The 16,139-nt window shown below is 41.3% G+C and overlaps 1 protein-coding gene across 27 annotated transcripts in view; it reads right to left on the reverse strand.

The window, feature by feature from the left end:
* Positions 1–16,139, reverse strand: part of LOC5579421 (glutamate-gated chloride channel) — a 472,520-nt gene that overhangs the window by 198,325 nt on the left and 258,056 nt on the right. The window lies entirely within an intron of this gene.

Here is a 16,139-nt window from a genome sequence, read left to right on the forward strand (position 1 = left end):
TAGATTACAGTTATTTCAAGACCGATTTCGATGATTTTCACAGCCCGTCAGACATAACTTGAATTTCAACATATATGTTTAAGCAATTTTGCCAATCACAAGTTCAAAAGCAATATCGACTCGACTGAATTCAAGTTTTTGACAATTTTTAAAAATTAACGTAACTCAGAAAGTCTAAGGAATAGCAATATCTTCAGCAAAGTTGTAAATTTAGATAAGAAGATCGAGTTTGCTATCATCATATTTTTTGTGTAAGGTTTTCCTTTTTTCAGGTAAATCAATTAGAATTTAGTCAAACCGTTATTACTTTTGAACTTGTGATTGTAAAAATCGTTCAAAAATATATATTGAAATGCAAGATATGTCTGACATGATGCGAAAATTTAATTCAAATTTGTCTATATATAACTAAGATCCAAGCCCCCAAAATTTACAATCTGGTATGGAACATCGTAAAAGCTGCAAATGTTTTGTTCAATACTGTATATGTGGGATTTTTTTTGTTAGAACCAAAATTTCACGGCTTTGGCACAATTCCATACTCTTTGACCAAATTTGAACAAAAAAAAAATGCATGCGTCCAGTGAAAACAGCCTTCAAATGTGTATTTTTAGAAGTATTTTAGAAGTTATAGTTGTTATTTCAAAAATTAAAATAATAGATTATAACTAGAGTGCCACTTTAAAATTTAAAACGGAGCAAGAAAAGCAAGAAGGGCGTTTAATTTAAATTTAAATAATACGAAAATATTTTATGGAATCTCGACTCTAAAACAAATATACTCTTTTTAAAAGCAAAACAACGAACAAACATAATGTGATTTTCATATAAATTCAATTAATTTTGTGATATTTCACATAAATCCCCTAAATCTCGCATCGAAGACCAAAATTCGTAGATTTCGCGGCTTCCGCTAAATCGCAATTTTTAGTTGTCCCTTCTGTCTAGATTTTCGGTAATTTTTGAGAACCTCAACTTGAGATATTCCGCCGATTGATGAAAAAAGTTCGTGGTGTTCAATAAGTAATAAAATAAAAATTAGGATATATTCAACATATTTTATTTCTCAATTGCAATTGTATAAATGGCTTAAAATGGCTGAAAATTGCTTAGAACGGCTTAAAATGGCTTAAAACGGCTTAAAATGGCTTAAATGGAATGCGCTAAGCAAGGAATGATCAAATTGTTCTTGTAAATGTTGCAAATGCATTAAATTGGCTATGAAACACTATTCCTAGAATAAAAACATTCGACGACTAATTGATTTACGGAAATCGAACCATTTCTAAATTATGTGCCCGATACTGGGGGATCGCCCCCTATATCTTTCAGTCAAGGTTTGAACATCATAACATTTTGAACATTGATTGTTTCTCGGAAATTCTTTCCTCTACTCTTCATTGTGTAGCATTGTAGGTCATACATTAATAAAAATATAATTTTGGTTATAGAAAAATGCACCAATGCAAATGCAATCAATTAAACGCTCGAAATATATCATCGAAAGCCTCAACCGAAGTACTATCTCCAAGTCTAATCTTTGCATCGTAGTTCGTTCTTTTGGACGGAGCAGATGCAAATATTTGCTAGCTATGAGCTAAATTAAATCTCGTATTCTTGTTTGCGGTGCGTATTTGCCCATAGCAATCAGGCTCCAACAACGAATGATGATGATTATACCTACTATCGATTTCGTTGGGGAAGGATCTGCTCAAATACGCAATCGCTGCATCGTTTCTGAAGTATTCGACCAACAATTCGATTAACCTCAGGGTGCACCGTGTGTGTGTGACTGCTATCCGTCCAAAGAGTTTCACAGTCCGGACAGGCAATTTCTGCGAAAATATTTGTTGTTCTTTGTTTGTCCTGCTCTCGTAATAGTTAGATCGAAACGTAAATGGAGCATTGTTTACGAGAGAAGTTTCTACATATTGATGTCATTTTCAATGGACGTATTGCAGGCTAAGTAGAACTTAAAATGTGAATGCTGCGAATGCTTTGATATGGCAATAAATATCTATTTCAAGAATTCAATGAATTTAAAAGACTTCAAGATGTTTCTTGATTGTGTCAGGTATTGGATGCTACCTTTTGAGATTGATCAATTTGGTACTAAAATGCATCATCAAATTCGAAGGTCAAAATTTGTATTTATATTTTCGTTTTTGCACGTTATACATATACGTGGGACCCAGATAGTCGTAGCTGTAAACGCGCAGCTATTTAGCAAGGCCAAGCTGAGGGTCGCGGGTTCGAATCCCACCGGTCGAGGATCTTTTCGGGTTGGAAATTTTCTCGACTTCCCAGGGCATAGAGTATCTTCGTACCTGCCACACGATATACGCATGCAAAAATGGTCATTGGCATAGTAAGCTATCAATTAATAACTGTGGAAGTGCTCATAAGAACACTAAGTGTTGATTTAATAGGGTACCCCTTGCTTCAACATCTCCCTTTATCCGTGAAGATGACTCTTCTTGATTTGTTCAACAAAATCTGGCAATGTGGCGAATTTCCCGCCAGCTGGCGTAACGCTATCGTTGTCCCTATCCCTAAACCAAACTGCCAAGATTCCGGGCCTGCTGCTTTTCGCCCAATTTCCCTCACTAGCTGCTTGGCGAAGCTACTAGAGCGAATCATCAACCGTCGTCTGATTACCGAGCTTGAGGACAACAATCGTCTTGACATGCGGCAGCACGCTTTCCGTGCAGGACGAGGCACCGACACACACTTTTCCGAGCTTGAGAGATCACTACCTACCGTTGATGAACACTGTTTAATCGCGTCTTTGGACCTGTCGAAAGCGTACGATACAACCTGGAGACACAACATACTACGTACATTAAAGTCGTGGTGGATACGTGGACGTATGTTCAACATGTTACAGAGCTTCCTTTCGGAACGAACATTTCAGGTGTCTGTCGGCGGACAGGTGTCCCACGCACATAAGCTAGAAAATGGAGTCCCGCAGGGCTCAGTACTGTCCGTGACGCTTTTTCTCGTCGCGATGTAGCCGGTCTTTCGGGTAATACCGAGTGGAGTCGATATACTTTTGTATGCCGACGACATTCTTCTTGTAGTGCGCAGGGCGAAAACAGTCGGTTTACACCGAAAACTGCAAGCTGCCGTGAAGGCTGTCGACAAATGGGCTAAAAGCGTGGGTTTTGCCTTATCTGCAACAAAATCGCAAATTTTTTATTGCAGCCCGAATGCGCGTCGAGAGCCAACCAACGAGATCACAATCGACCGCGTCCGTGTTCCGAAGACCAACCGTTTGAGAATTCTGGGTGTAACTCTAGACCGAACGTTAACGTTTAAGCCCCATTGCCAAATGGTAAAAAAATCGTGTGAATCTCGCCTACGGATACTGCAGATGATCGGTGCCAAACTTCCTCGTGGAAATCGGTCGACCTTACTGCAAGTTGGCTCAGCGTTAATTACTGCGAAGTTGACCTACGGAATAGGACTAGTGAGTCGAGCAGGAGCAGCAAACCTACAGATTCTAGCCCCAGCTTACAACAGAATGGTTCGATATGCATCCGGAGCTTTTGTGACTAGTCCTATAAATTCGGTCATGGCCGAAACGGGCACGCTACCGTTTCAGTTCCTTGCAGTACAGTCCACAGCGCGAACGGCTATCCGTATTTGGTCGAAAAACCAAAACAATAGCAACCTTCCGCTGATTCGGCGAGCTTCGGATCGTCTGGAGGAACTTACGGGAAGCTCGCTTCCAATTGTTCAGCCAATCGTGAGGCAGAGCGATCGTGTATGGCATGCACGAAAACCATCCGTTATTTGGGATGTCAAGTGCAGCGTTTTTTCTGCGGAGGCCTATGCCATAAAGATGGCAGCCTCGATCCCAAACATCAGGCATGAGATGGTGATCTTAACAGACTCTGCCAGCTGTCTGCTCGCCCTTGAGGCGGGAAAATCAAAACACCCATGGATCCAAGAAATTGAGAGTATAGCGAGAACTAAAACGATCCGATTCTGCTGGATTCCCGGACATGCCGGGATCAAAGGAAACATCGAAGCCGATCGATTAGCGAATGATGCCAGAAGGCAGCTTCCCATCGAAATCCCTATCCCAGGAGAGGATGCATTGCGAATGGTGAAACAGGCTATACGTCAACATTGGGGCAACCAATGGAATGACACAAGAGATGCAAAATTAAGGGAAATCAAAAACGACACGCACAGATGGAGAGACCAAGACAGTGCCGCCGATCAACGTGTACTCACGCGGCTCCGGATCGGCCACACACGATTAACCCACACTTTTCTAATGAAAAAGGAACCTCCGCCGAATTGTGAATGCTGCGGATCGGTAATAGATGTCCGGCACATAATTCTACATTGTAGAAAGTATGAAGAAGAGCGAGTTAAGTATGGCATTAGTAGAACGAGCTTACAAGATGCTTTAAGTAACGAAGAGGATAAAATTTCGCAATTACTAAAATTTCTGCATGAAACCAACTTGTACAAGAAGCTCTGAAAATGTAAAAATGGTTAGAGGTAATTTTCATTTTCTAAGACATGAATGCACCCTTTTGGTGTAAAATGTCTCAAATAAACAAACAAACAAACAAACTAAGTTGAGAAGCAGGCTCTGTCCCAGTGGGGACGCAACGCCAGAAAGAAGAAGACATATATTTAATATTTATCATAAACAAGATCGTATAAAACTAATAATTGGAATCGGGTTAGGTATCAGCTACTGGAGAATTTCCTCCTATGATCTACTTTCTCTACAAATCTCACAAACGACAAAACTCGCACTTTATGTCTGTACCAACTTAGGTCACAAAGAAAAAGGCTCAAGAAGTCATATTTTATTGAAATAATGAGCAACAATCCCACCCCGCAAAGTTTTTACAAAACTCGCATCCGTTCTCAATAATCGCCTGCAAAACAAATTCAAAACTTCCGTAACTGCAGCGGAAATCTGTTCCACTCGCTGTTTGCAATCTACGAGATTACATCTCCAGGCCAATTCAGCAATAGCAGTGACTGCCACAATGCAGTTCTGGTTTATTGCCCACTTTATCCGTGCAATTTTTCCTTTGGCTCGAGAAACTCCCTGCTTTATTTACCGCCGCCAGCATCTCAAACCAAACCCACCAGGGGCATTGCAATAAATATTTTCCATTTAAAACCTCGTCTCTTTCTTCTTGGCATCTGCTAACCTGGAAGTGTGCACACCAGCTGCCTGAATCCTCGAGGGCACGGAATTTGACAATACTGACTCTCACACCATCCCGGTCGGAGCTGTTTCCGCTGCTGCTTCTGGATTGAATGTACGATAGGGTGCCCTAAAATTTCAAATTGTCAAAACACTTGGGGGCTCAACCAAATGGTGGCTAAGAATGTAATATTGCTGATTCGATTTGCTCGGACGCATCAAGGTCGTTGTTAATTCACCTCAAAATTATTATTTCGTATTTTTTTTATGAAGAATGTAGTAGATGTCATAATCATAGATCTTAAGTGTAAAAATCGGCATTTGGTGCAAACCGTTTAAAAGGCGAGTGTCTTACTTTCGAAGCGTCCGACAATTCGAAACGACACGATATCCTTTTTTATATTTTTGACGGTCCCTCAGAGTCCAAGCTATCAAAGGAAAAATATATATTTTCTGCTTTGCTTGAAAAGAATGATCTACTTCAAAAAAAAAAATTAAATCATAAAAAAGAGTATTTAAATTAATGCTACCCACACACGCTCAGCCTGTTTGACCAACATTGACTCCGCTCTTAAGTTAGTCAAACCGACTTATGTTGGTGCAACCATTTGACCAAGCTGCGGTAAACGCGCAGCTATTCAGCAAGACAATGCACAAGGAAATTTACTCGACTCTCAGGGCATGGAGTATCTTCGTATTTGCCCTACGATGTACACATGCAAAACATGGTTAATTATAAATGGAAGCTCTCAGTTAATAACTGTTGTGCCGACGGGACCCCTCGTCGCAGTAACGCTGTCAAAACGCGGCGCTTCGTTCATCGATACGTCTACTGACAGTGACGTTCTATGAGCAATCTCATGCTGATAGGATTGTCACTGAATAATATTCCAAAACCGAATTTAGTACTATACCATTTAATTCCACTAGAGTTTGTATGCTTTGACAGATACGCGTATTTCGACCTCAACTGTAAGGCCGTCTTCAGTGTCGTGTACTAGACTCGACTCGAGTCTAGTACACGACAATGAAGACGGCCTTACAGTTGCTCGAGTCTAGTACACGACAATGAAGACGGCCTTACAGTTGAGGTCGAAATACGCGTATCTGTCAAAGGATACAAACTCTAGTGGAATTAAATGGTATAGTACAAAATTCGGTTTTTTCATCTCAATATAGGTATTCTACTAAACAACTCTAAGATTTATTATATTCCAAAACCACTTTGTCATCCTGATAGAAGATACGGCAGTGCCACAAATTTATTAAATTCATTTTTCTAATCCTTATCACTAAAGTCGAACCTGAATTTAATTGAATTGTATGAAACTGTTGCTTAATTAGTCAGTAGTACGACTATATCTTTGGTACGTTTAAAATCTTAAAAGTAATTCTTTAGGCACAGGAAATCTCACCGAGAAATCTTTGCGACCCACACCTTCTAAATCTAATCGGTTAACCAAAAATGTAAGTCGATTCGAACCGCAAAAATGGATTGTAACCACTATAGCAAATAAATAAATTCTGCGTCTGCTGTTAGGAATTGGTAGTCCGAAGTTAACCCAACAACTGTAGAAGTACTTGTGGAGAAGCAAGCTATATCTCAGTTGGGATGTAACTAGTGGAGGTAGTACGGAAAAGCAAAACTTACAAAACTCAAGTACCAAAAGGTTTGATAAGGAATAAAAAAAAAAGTTGAAATTCGCACAAAGTATTCCGAGGAGCACTAAAGAGTGGTTTTTTCGGGGATTATTCTGAACAGCCATCGGTGTTCCAATCTGGAAATTACCCCAAACATTCTCCAAACAATATTAACTCGCATACGACATTACGTGAAATGTCGTTTATTTATACAAATCACATCACTCCCGCTCTAGGCGGTATTTAAAATCGTTTGATTGGCGAGTTTCCTCGCATATAACGCTATTTTCTCATTTCATCAGAGCATTTTGTTCAATTCCGTATACGCGTACAAAGTAAATCAAATTAGTTCGTAGTAGCTGTTAAATTTACTTTATTATTATTGGTTTAGTCGCCTAAGATTGCAGATTATTTTGCATTCGAACCTCAACAATTGCATTGTATGTCCAATTTCATTATATAAAATATGCACGTATCGTTTTGTCTCAAATTACGAACAGACTCATATTCCGAACATTCGGTTTTTGTATGGCGGTTTGCTTGAAATATTTCGCTGAAATATGTCATCAATTTACAAGGAAACAGCAGTCAGTTGATATTCAATTTTAACGTATTCCAATCTTTTTTATATTCTTTAGTTCAAGACCAGTAGAACCAGCACAGATAAATTTATTTGTGAAATTATTCATTTGAATATGATTTATTCGTGCTGTTCGGAATTTGAATCAAGGTGTTTGGAATATGAGACAGAATGAACACGGTGTTCGGCATATGCATCAAAATGTTGTTCCATACTTTTACGTAAAAACCATACTAACAAGTTTTCACAAATAACTTTATCGGCACACCCATCAGCTAACGTTAGACTTTGCGGAGAAATTAAAATTTTCACAAATATCAGCTTATTTATGCCTTTCACATGCATTTGAGGTCACTTTTGGCCTTAAGTGTTCGGAATATGAGTCAAAACGGTATATCGCCTCTACTCTGACACGCAAAATACCTTTTGACGACATATTTTCGGGAGCATTGTATATATAAGCATCGCATAACGCAAAAGATAACCTAGTTATATGTATATTCTGGTTGTTTGGGTCTTCTTTCAACTTTTCCAAATATGCTTGCAGTAATTGTTTTAAGTATTCCTCAAGACACAATTCTTTCTCCGGAAATTCCTTTATAGATTATAGCAGGAATTCTACCAGGAATTGTTCCTGGGATTCTAATATGAATTTATACAGTGATTTCTCCAAGAATTGTTCTGGAATTTTTTTTTTTTTTTCATAAACTCGGCCAGAAATTTCTCCAGGGATATCTTCACGATTTTTTCCAGGCATTTGTTCCGAATTTTTTTTTTTGAAATTCTGTCAAAGATTCCTTCAAAGACTGTGTTAAAACCCTTCGGGATTTCATTCATTGATTCCATCAAAAATAAATACAAGAACATAAAAGATTTTTGAGGAACTCTTTAACGGCGTATTCCACACACTTGGATTAAATTACTGGGGTCGGTAAAATTTTACTGGGTTTTGGAACTACCGAAAAAGTTAGTAAAATGAAAACTGTCACCACGCGTAATTGAAAAGTAAATTTCACCATGTTTTATTTTTTATCGATATATGATATAAAAAGAAAGCTCTCTGCAAAATTTCAGTAAAAAGTCTCTGTTTTTCGATTTCTGACATTTTTTTTAGTTTACTGACTTTTTCGGTAGTTCCAAAACCCAGTTATTTTTACCGAACAGATTGAGTGTGCAAGTCTCTGGATGAATTCCTGATGAAATATCTGGATGAAGTTTTGGTGTTATCCCTAGAACAATTCCTGATGGAGTCATTGAAGTAATTCCGTATAAAATAATTTAAGATACTATTGGTGGAACCTCTTCGTCGAAATTCCTGGTGAAATCCTTGGAGAAATACCCGGCAGAATTTATGAAGTTATTCTGCTTGTAATCCCTGGAGCGATTCCTGGTTTAATCTCTGAAGTAAATGTTTGGTATAATCTTTGGAGTAATTGCTAATTGAATCCTTAGAAGAAACTCTGGTCAAATCAATTTATTATTGATGGAATCCCTGAACTAAAATCTGGTAGATAAATACCTGGAATAATTTCGAATGGAGTCCCTGGAATAATTCCAGATGAAATCATTTGCAGTATTGTTGCCCGACCAGAACCAAATAACAAGATTATAACATATTTCTATCAGCAGCAATTAAAAATAACAGAAGTTGATAAAATTTTGTTATCAAGATGGCTTTGTTCTCAACTTGTGAAATTTTCAGTAACACATTTATAACAACATTTGTTATATTCTTGACATCGCATTTATAAGTTTGTTGCAAATCCCGACCAGAACCACATAACAAGATTATAACACATTCCTATCAGCAGCAGTTATAATAAACAGAAGTTGATATAATTTTGTTATCAAGACGGCTTTGTTCTCAACTTGTTAAATATTAAATTACACATTTATAACAACATTTGTTACATTTTTGACATGGTCTTTATATGTTTTTTTCCAAATAACATCCGATGTCATAAACAGTAACATAGTTTGCAATAATTTTGTTATTTTGTAACATCCTTGTAACACATTCTGTAATAATATTGATATAATTATAACAGGGTTTGTTATATTTTAGATTAATTTGGTGCAAATTTTGTTAGAATTTTTGTTATTTTAACTACTAACGGTACATGTTTTATAACAGCTGGTGATATAAAAAAACATATCAGAGGAACACATTCTGTTATAATCTGGTCGGGATAACATAAACAGTAACATAGTTTGCAATAACTTTGTTATTTTGTAACATCCTTGCAACACATTCTGTAATAATTTTGATATAATTGTAACGGGGTTTGCTATATTTTAGTTTAATTTGGAGCAAATTATGTTACAATTTTTGTTATTTCAACTACTAACGGTACAAGTTTTATAACAACTGGAGACATAAAAAAAACCATATCTGGGAAACACATTCTGTTATAATCTTGTTTCTTCCGTCTGGTCGGGTGGTGGAACCCCTTGAGGAAACTCTGGAAAAAAAATCCTTTTGAAATCCCTGGAGCAATACCTGAGAAAATTTCTGAAAGTATTTCAAGTGAATCCCCTGGAGCAATTCTTGCTGGAATCTCTGAAGGAATTCCTAGTGGAATCCCAGGATAAATTCTTGGAGAAATATCGGCGTAAATTTTTGGGGTAATATTTGGAGTAATTCCTAATGGAATCCTTAGTGAAGTTTTTCTGGTCAAATAATTTGATATTATTGGTGGCAGTCTTCGAACCTACCCTTTGAGAATTTCTGGTGGAATCCCTGGATGAATTTCTGGTGTAATCCCTGGATGAATTTCTGGTGTAATCCCTGGATGAATTTCTGGTGTAATCCTTGAAATAATTCCTGATGGAGTCATTGCAGTTATGCCTATTGAAATCATTTGAAGTTTTATTGGTGGAACCCCTTGAGAAAACTCTGAAGAACTTTCTAGTGAAAACTCTGAAGCAATTTCTGGTGGAATCTCTGAAGGCATTCCTGATGGAAGCTTTGGGTAAATTTCTGCGGTTTTTCTTATTGAATCCTTAATGGAGCTTTTGGTCAAATCAGTTGGTATTATTGGTTGAATACCACGAACAAACCCTAAAGGAATTCCTGGTGGAATCTCTGGAGGTTTTCTTTTTTTTCTGGTGTAACGTCCCAAAATGGGGCAGAGCTTGTTGTGTTCTTATGAGCATTTACATAGTTGGTTATTTGGCTTTACATCAATTATCTTGATAAAGCCTCGCCAACAATATTTCGCCAATTCCCTCGGTTCATGGCCGCTTCTCTCCATCCTCGACTGTGACCCACGCTCTCCAGGTCCTGGTGTACCTGGTCAATCCACCTAGCTCGCTGCGCCCCACGCCTTCTTGTTCCGACCGGATTCGTGGCGAACACCATCTTTACAGGGTTGTTGTCCGGCATTCTTGCAACATGCCCTGCCCAGCGTATCCTTCCAGCTTTAGCTACCTTCACGATACTGGGTTCGCCGTAGAGTTGAGCGTGCTCGTGGTTCATCCTTCGCCGCCACACGCCGTTCTCCTGCACGCCGCCGAAGATCGTCCTTAGCACTCGGCGTTCGAAAACCCCAAGAGCTTGCAAGTCCTCCTCGAGCATAGTCCACGCCTCATGCCCATAGAGGACTACCGGTCTTATGAGCGTTTTGTACATCGTGCATTTGGTGCGGGGGTGAATCTTTCTTGACCGCAGTTTCTTCTGGAGCCCATAGTAGGCACGACTTTCGCTGATGATGCGCCTTCGTATTTCCCGACTAACATTGTTGTCAGCCGTCAACAAGGATCCGAGGTAGACGAACTCGTCCACCACCACGAAGGTATCCCCGTCTATCGTAACACTGCTTCCTAGGCGGGTCCTGTCGCGCTCAGTTCCGCCTACCAGCATGTACTTTGTTTTCGACGCATTCACCATTAGCCCGACTCTTGTTGCTTCGCGTTTCAGGCGGGTGAACAAATCTGCCACCGTTTCAAATTTTCTCCCAATAATATCCATGTCGTCCGCGAAGCAAACAAATTGTCCGGATCTTGTGAAAATCGTGCCTCGACTGTTAAGTCCGGCTCTCCGCATGACACCTTCAAGCGCAATATTGAACAACAGGCACGAAAGTCCGTCGCCCTGTCGTAGTCCCCGCCGAGACTCGAACGAACTGGAGTGTTCGCCAGAGATCTTCACGCAGTTTTGCACACCGTCCATCGTTGCTCTGATCAATCTTGTGAGCTTCCCGGGAAAGCTGTTCTCGTCCATGATTTTCCATAGCTCTATGCGGTCGATACTATCGTATGCCGCCTTGAAATCGATGAACAAATGGTGCGTAGGGACCTGGTACTCACGGCATTTCTGGAGGATTTGCCGCACGGAAAAGATCTGGTCCGTTGTCGAGCGGCCGTCGATGAAACCTGCTTGATAACTTCCCACGAACTCGTTTGCTATAGGTGATAGACGACGGAAGAGAATCTGGGATAGCACTTTATAGGCGGCGTTTAGGATGGTGATTGCACGATAATTTTCACACTCCAGTTTGTCGCCCTTTTTGTAGATAGGGCATATAACGCCTTGCTTCCACTCCTCCGGTAGCTGTTCCGTTTCCCAGATTCTGACTATCAGCCGATGCAGACAAGCGGCCAACCTGTCCGGGCCCATCTTGATGAGTTCGGCTCCGATACCATCCTTGCCAGCGGCTTTGTTGTTCTTGAGCTGTTGCATGGCATCCTTAACTTCCCCCATCGTGGGAGCTGGTTGATTTCCGCTGTCCGCTGTGCTGACGTAGCCATCGCCTTCGCTGTCCTGACCTTCTGTGCCTGTGTTCTCTGCGCCATTCAGGTGTTCATCGTAGTGCTGCTTCCACCTTTCGATCACCTCGCGTCCGTCCGTCAAGATGCTCCCATCCTTATCCCGGCACATCTCAGCTCGCGGCACGAAGCCTTTGCGGGATGTGTTGAGCTTCTGATAGAACTTCCGCGTTTCTTGAGAACGGTACAGCAACTCCATCTCTTGGCATTCCACCTCTTCCAGGCGGCGCTTTTTGTCCCGGAATAGGCGGGTTTGCTGTTTCCGCTTCAGTCTGTATCGTTCCACGTTTTGCCGCGTACCATGCTGCAGCATTGCAGCCCGCGCTGCATTCTTCTCCTCTAAAACCTGCTGGCACTCCTCGTCGAACCAATCGTTTCTTGAGCTCCGTTCCACATATCCGACAACGTTTTCGGCAGCGTCGTTAATGGCTGCTTTGACTGTCCTCCAGCAGTCCTCAAGAGGAGCCCTATCGAGCTCGCCCTCATCCGGCAACGCTGCCTCAAGATGCTGCGCGTACGCATTGGCGACATCCGGTTGTTTCAGCCGCTCGAGATTGTACCGGGGCGGGCGTCGGTACCGTACATTGTTGATGACGGATAGTTTTGGGCGCAGTTTCACCACCACCAGGTAGTGGTCGGAGTCAATGTTGGCGCCACGATAGGTTCTGACGTCGGTTATGTCGGAGAAGTGCCGTCCATCGATCAAAACGTGGTCGATTTGCGATTCTGTCTGTTGAGGTGATCTCCAGGTGTACCGATACGGGAGGCTGTGCTGGAAATAGGTGCTACGAATGGCCATGTTCTTGGAGGCGGCAAAATCTATCAGTCGTAGGCCGTTCTCGTTCGTCAGCCGGTGGGCGCTGAACTTTCCAATCGTCGGTCTGAACTCCTCCTCCTGGCCAACCTGAGCGTTCAAATCTCCTATGATGATCTTGACGTCGTGGCTTGGGCAGCGGTCGTACTCGCGTTCGAGCTGCGCGTAAAATGCGTCCTTGTCATCATCAGTGCTTCCGGAGTGTGGGCTATGCACGTTGATTATGCTGAAGTTAAAGAATCAGCCTTTGATTCTTAACTTGCACATTCGTTCATTGATCGGCCACCACCCGATCACGCGCCTTTGCATATCACCCATCACTATGAAAGCTGTTCCCAGCTCGCGTGTGTTGCCGCAGCTCTGGTAGATGGTATGATTACCTCTAAACGTTCGCACCAATGCTCCTGTCCAGCACACCTCCTGCAGCGCTACGATGTCGAAACCGCGGGTCTTCAGTACATCGGAGAGTATGCGAGTACTTCCAATGAAGTTGAGAGATTTGCAGTTCCACGTACCGAGTTTCCAATCGCTAGTCCATTTTCGTCGCTGTGGTCTTTGCCGATTGTTCCGGTCCGTATTCTCTCGTTGACGTTCCTGTGCTGATGTGTTTTTACGGTTGGCTTGCAGGGCCTGACACCAACCCCCTAGATTTCCGGAGGACCATTCCCCCTAAATGTTCGGAGGGCCATAGTGCGCAGTTTAGCTTAGAGTCCTTCTCTGGCACTCGGACGATGATCAGCCGCCCCTGACATGGGGAACAGACGCTGTTGTGAGCCGCTCCTAACGTGGAGTACAGACGCTCCAGGTTTGCAAAAGCAAACCCCCCCTTCCCTGTCAGCATACGACCAAAGTTCCCACCGGGGGTTGGTTACCCGATCTTCCCCAAGGTTACTCGTACCCCGGCCAGTACCACGAGGAGGTAGGGATAGGAGTTGCTGGGCAAGAGGCTAAGGACCGCACAAAGGGGTCTATTTTATTCCTGCAGGTACGCGAGGTACCAATGGTACGCCATGCCCAGCCATTTACCGCGCCATTTACATAGTTATTCTCTGTTAATAACTTCCTTTACCAGTTGATTATTTTAGCATTTGCATATCGTATGGCAGGTACAAAGATACTATATGTCCTAGGAAGTCAAGAAAATTTTCGTTACGAAAAGATTTCTAACGGTGGGATTTGAATCCACGACCTTTACTTTGGTCTCCAGCTGCGCGTTTACTGCTACGACGGCATTTGAGCCCCGGATCCCTGGAAGATGCAAATTCTGCTGGAATTCTGGAGCAATTTCTGGTGGAATTCTTGGAGGAACTGCATATGAAATCTCTGGAAGAATTACTTGTGTGAATTTGTTGAAAGAATTACTAGTGGAAGTCTTATTGAGAAAACTAGTAGTCGTACACCAAGGACTCCGTGGAATATGTTATTTTTATTCCCTAGTAGAAATCAAGATGATTCCTTACGGATATGCATTATCTTTGAGGAATTCTCGGAGAAATTCAGTGAGGAATCTTTGGAGGAATATCTGCCGGAATTCTTGGGGTTCCTGGTGAAGAATTATGGTGGAATCTCATGAAGAAATTCTTGTGGAATTCATGAATTCATTCCAAGACCAAACTATGGAGATTATTCTGATGGAAATACTGATGCATTCTCTCATAAAATTGCTATTTAAGTCCTTTTTCTGCTAGTATGTCTGATTAAATTCCCGGAGGAACAGTCTAGGTGATTTCCTGGTGATATACTTGGAGGAATTCCTGATGAAATCTTTGGAAGATTTCACTTTAAAATTCTTGAAGGATTTTCTGGTGAAATTCTAGGAGGATTTCCTGGTGTAAAAACTTAAAAGATGCTCTGCAAATTGGAAAGTTGAGTTCCTGCTAGAATCTTTGGATGAAATACTGTTAAGTTGTTCAAAAGAATTCTTGATGGAATCCAAATTATGCATTCAGGTAGAATTCTTCTAGAAATTTGTGATAAAACTTTTGGAGAAATCCCTGATAACTTTCAAGGAATTCTTCATAACTCAAGAGGATTTTCTTAAAACCTTTGCGAAAATGATGATGAAATCTCTGCAGGAAATATTGAAGAAAATCCATGGAAACCAGTGATTCACATTTGAAACCAAGGATCCATGTTCCAATCCCATCATTCACACTGAAATCGTAAGATGCACTCTGGAATCCCAAGGACTTCGCTGTAATCTCAAAATGCACACTGATATATTGGTACGGAGTCTTCCAGGATTCAAACTCGAATACCACATTAGAATCATACTAAGATACACACTGGAATCCACACTTACACATCACGATCCACAACGAAATACAACGAACCACACTAGAATCCCTATATCCTTACAAGAATTCCAGGATCCACCCTATAACCCTAGAATCCAGACTAAAACACCAGGATTTCAATCCCACGATCCACACTGGATTCTCAGCATTCACACTGGAATCCCATAATTCATACTTGTTTCCAAGGATCCATATTGAAATTCCAGGATCCACACTGGAGTCCAAAGAACCACACTGGGATCGCAGTATCCACGCTGTGATCTCAGGATTCGCACTGAAATACCAATATCCACGCCGGAAACTCAGAATCTATACTAGAATCCCTGAAATAACACTGGAATCCCAATATCTACACTAGAAACCCAGGATCCACTCTTACTTACCAAAATTCACTCTGGAATCCCAGGGTCCAAACTAAAATTCCACGATCCACATAGAAATCATAGCATCCACACTGCAATCTTAGGATCTTCACTGGAATTCCGGGATACACACTGGTGTTCCAGGATACATATTGGATTCCCAGGATTCAGACAATAATCTCAGTATCCTCAGTGCAATCCCAGGAACCACACTGTAAATTCCAGGTTCCACACTGCAATACCAGCATCTACACTGAAATTTCAGGATCTACACTAGAAACACGCAGATCCACATTGCAATTCCCGAATCTACACTGAAATACAAGGATTCACACTGTTGAATAATAGATGATCAACACTACAAACTTAGGATCCACACAACATATCAGAACCCATACTGTGCCACCAGAATCCACACTGGAATCTCACAATCCAATATCAGTATCCACACTGGATCTAGACTGGTACTCCAGCATCCACACTTTCTAGGGTCCAC

Source organism: Aedes aegypti, chromosome 2 (genome assembly GCF_002204515.2).
Source record: "Aedes aegypti strain LVP_AGWG chromosome 2, AaegL5.0 Primary Assembly, whole genome shotgun sequence".
Classification (NCBI taxonomy): Eukaryota; Metazoa; Arthropoda; class Insecta; order Diptera; family Culicidae; genus Aedes; species Aedes aegypti.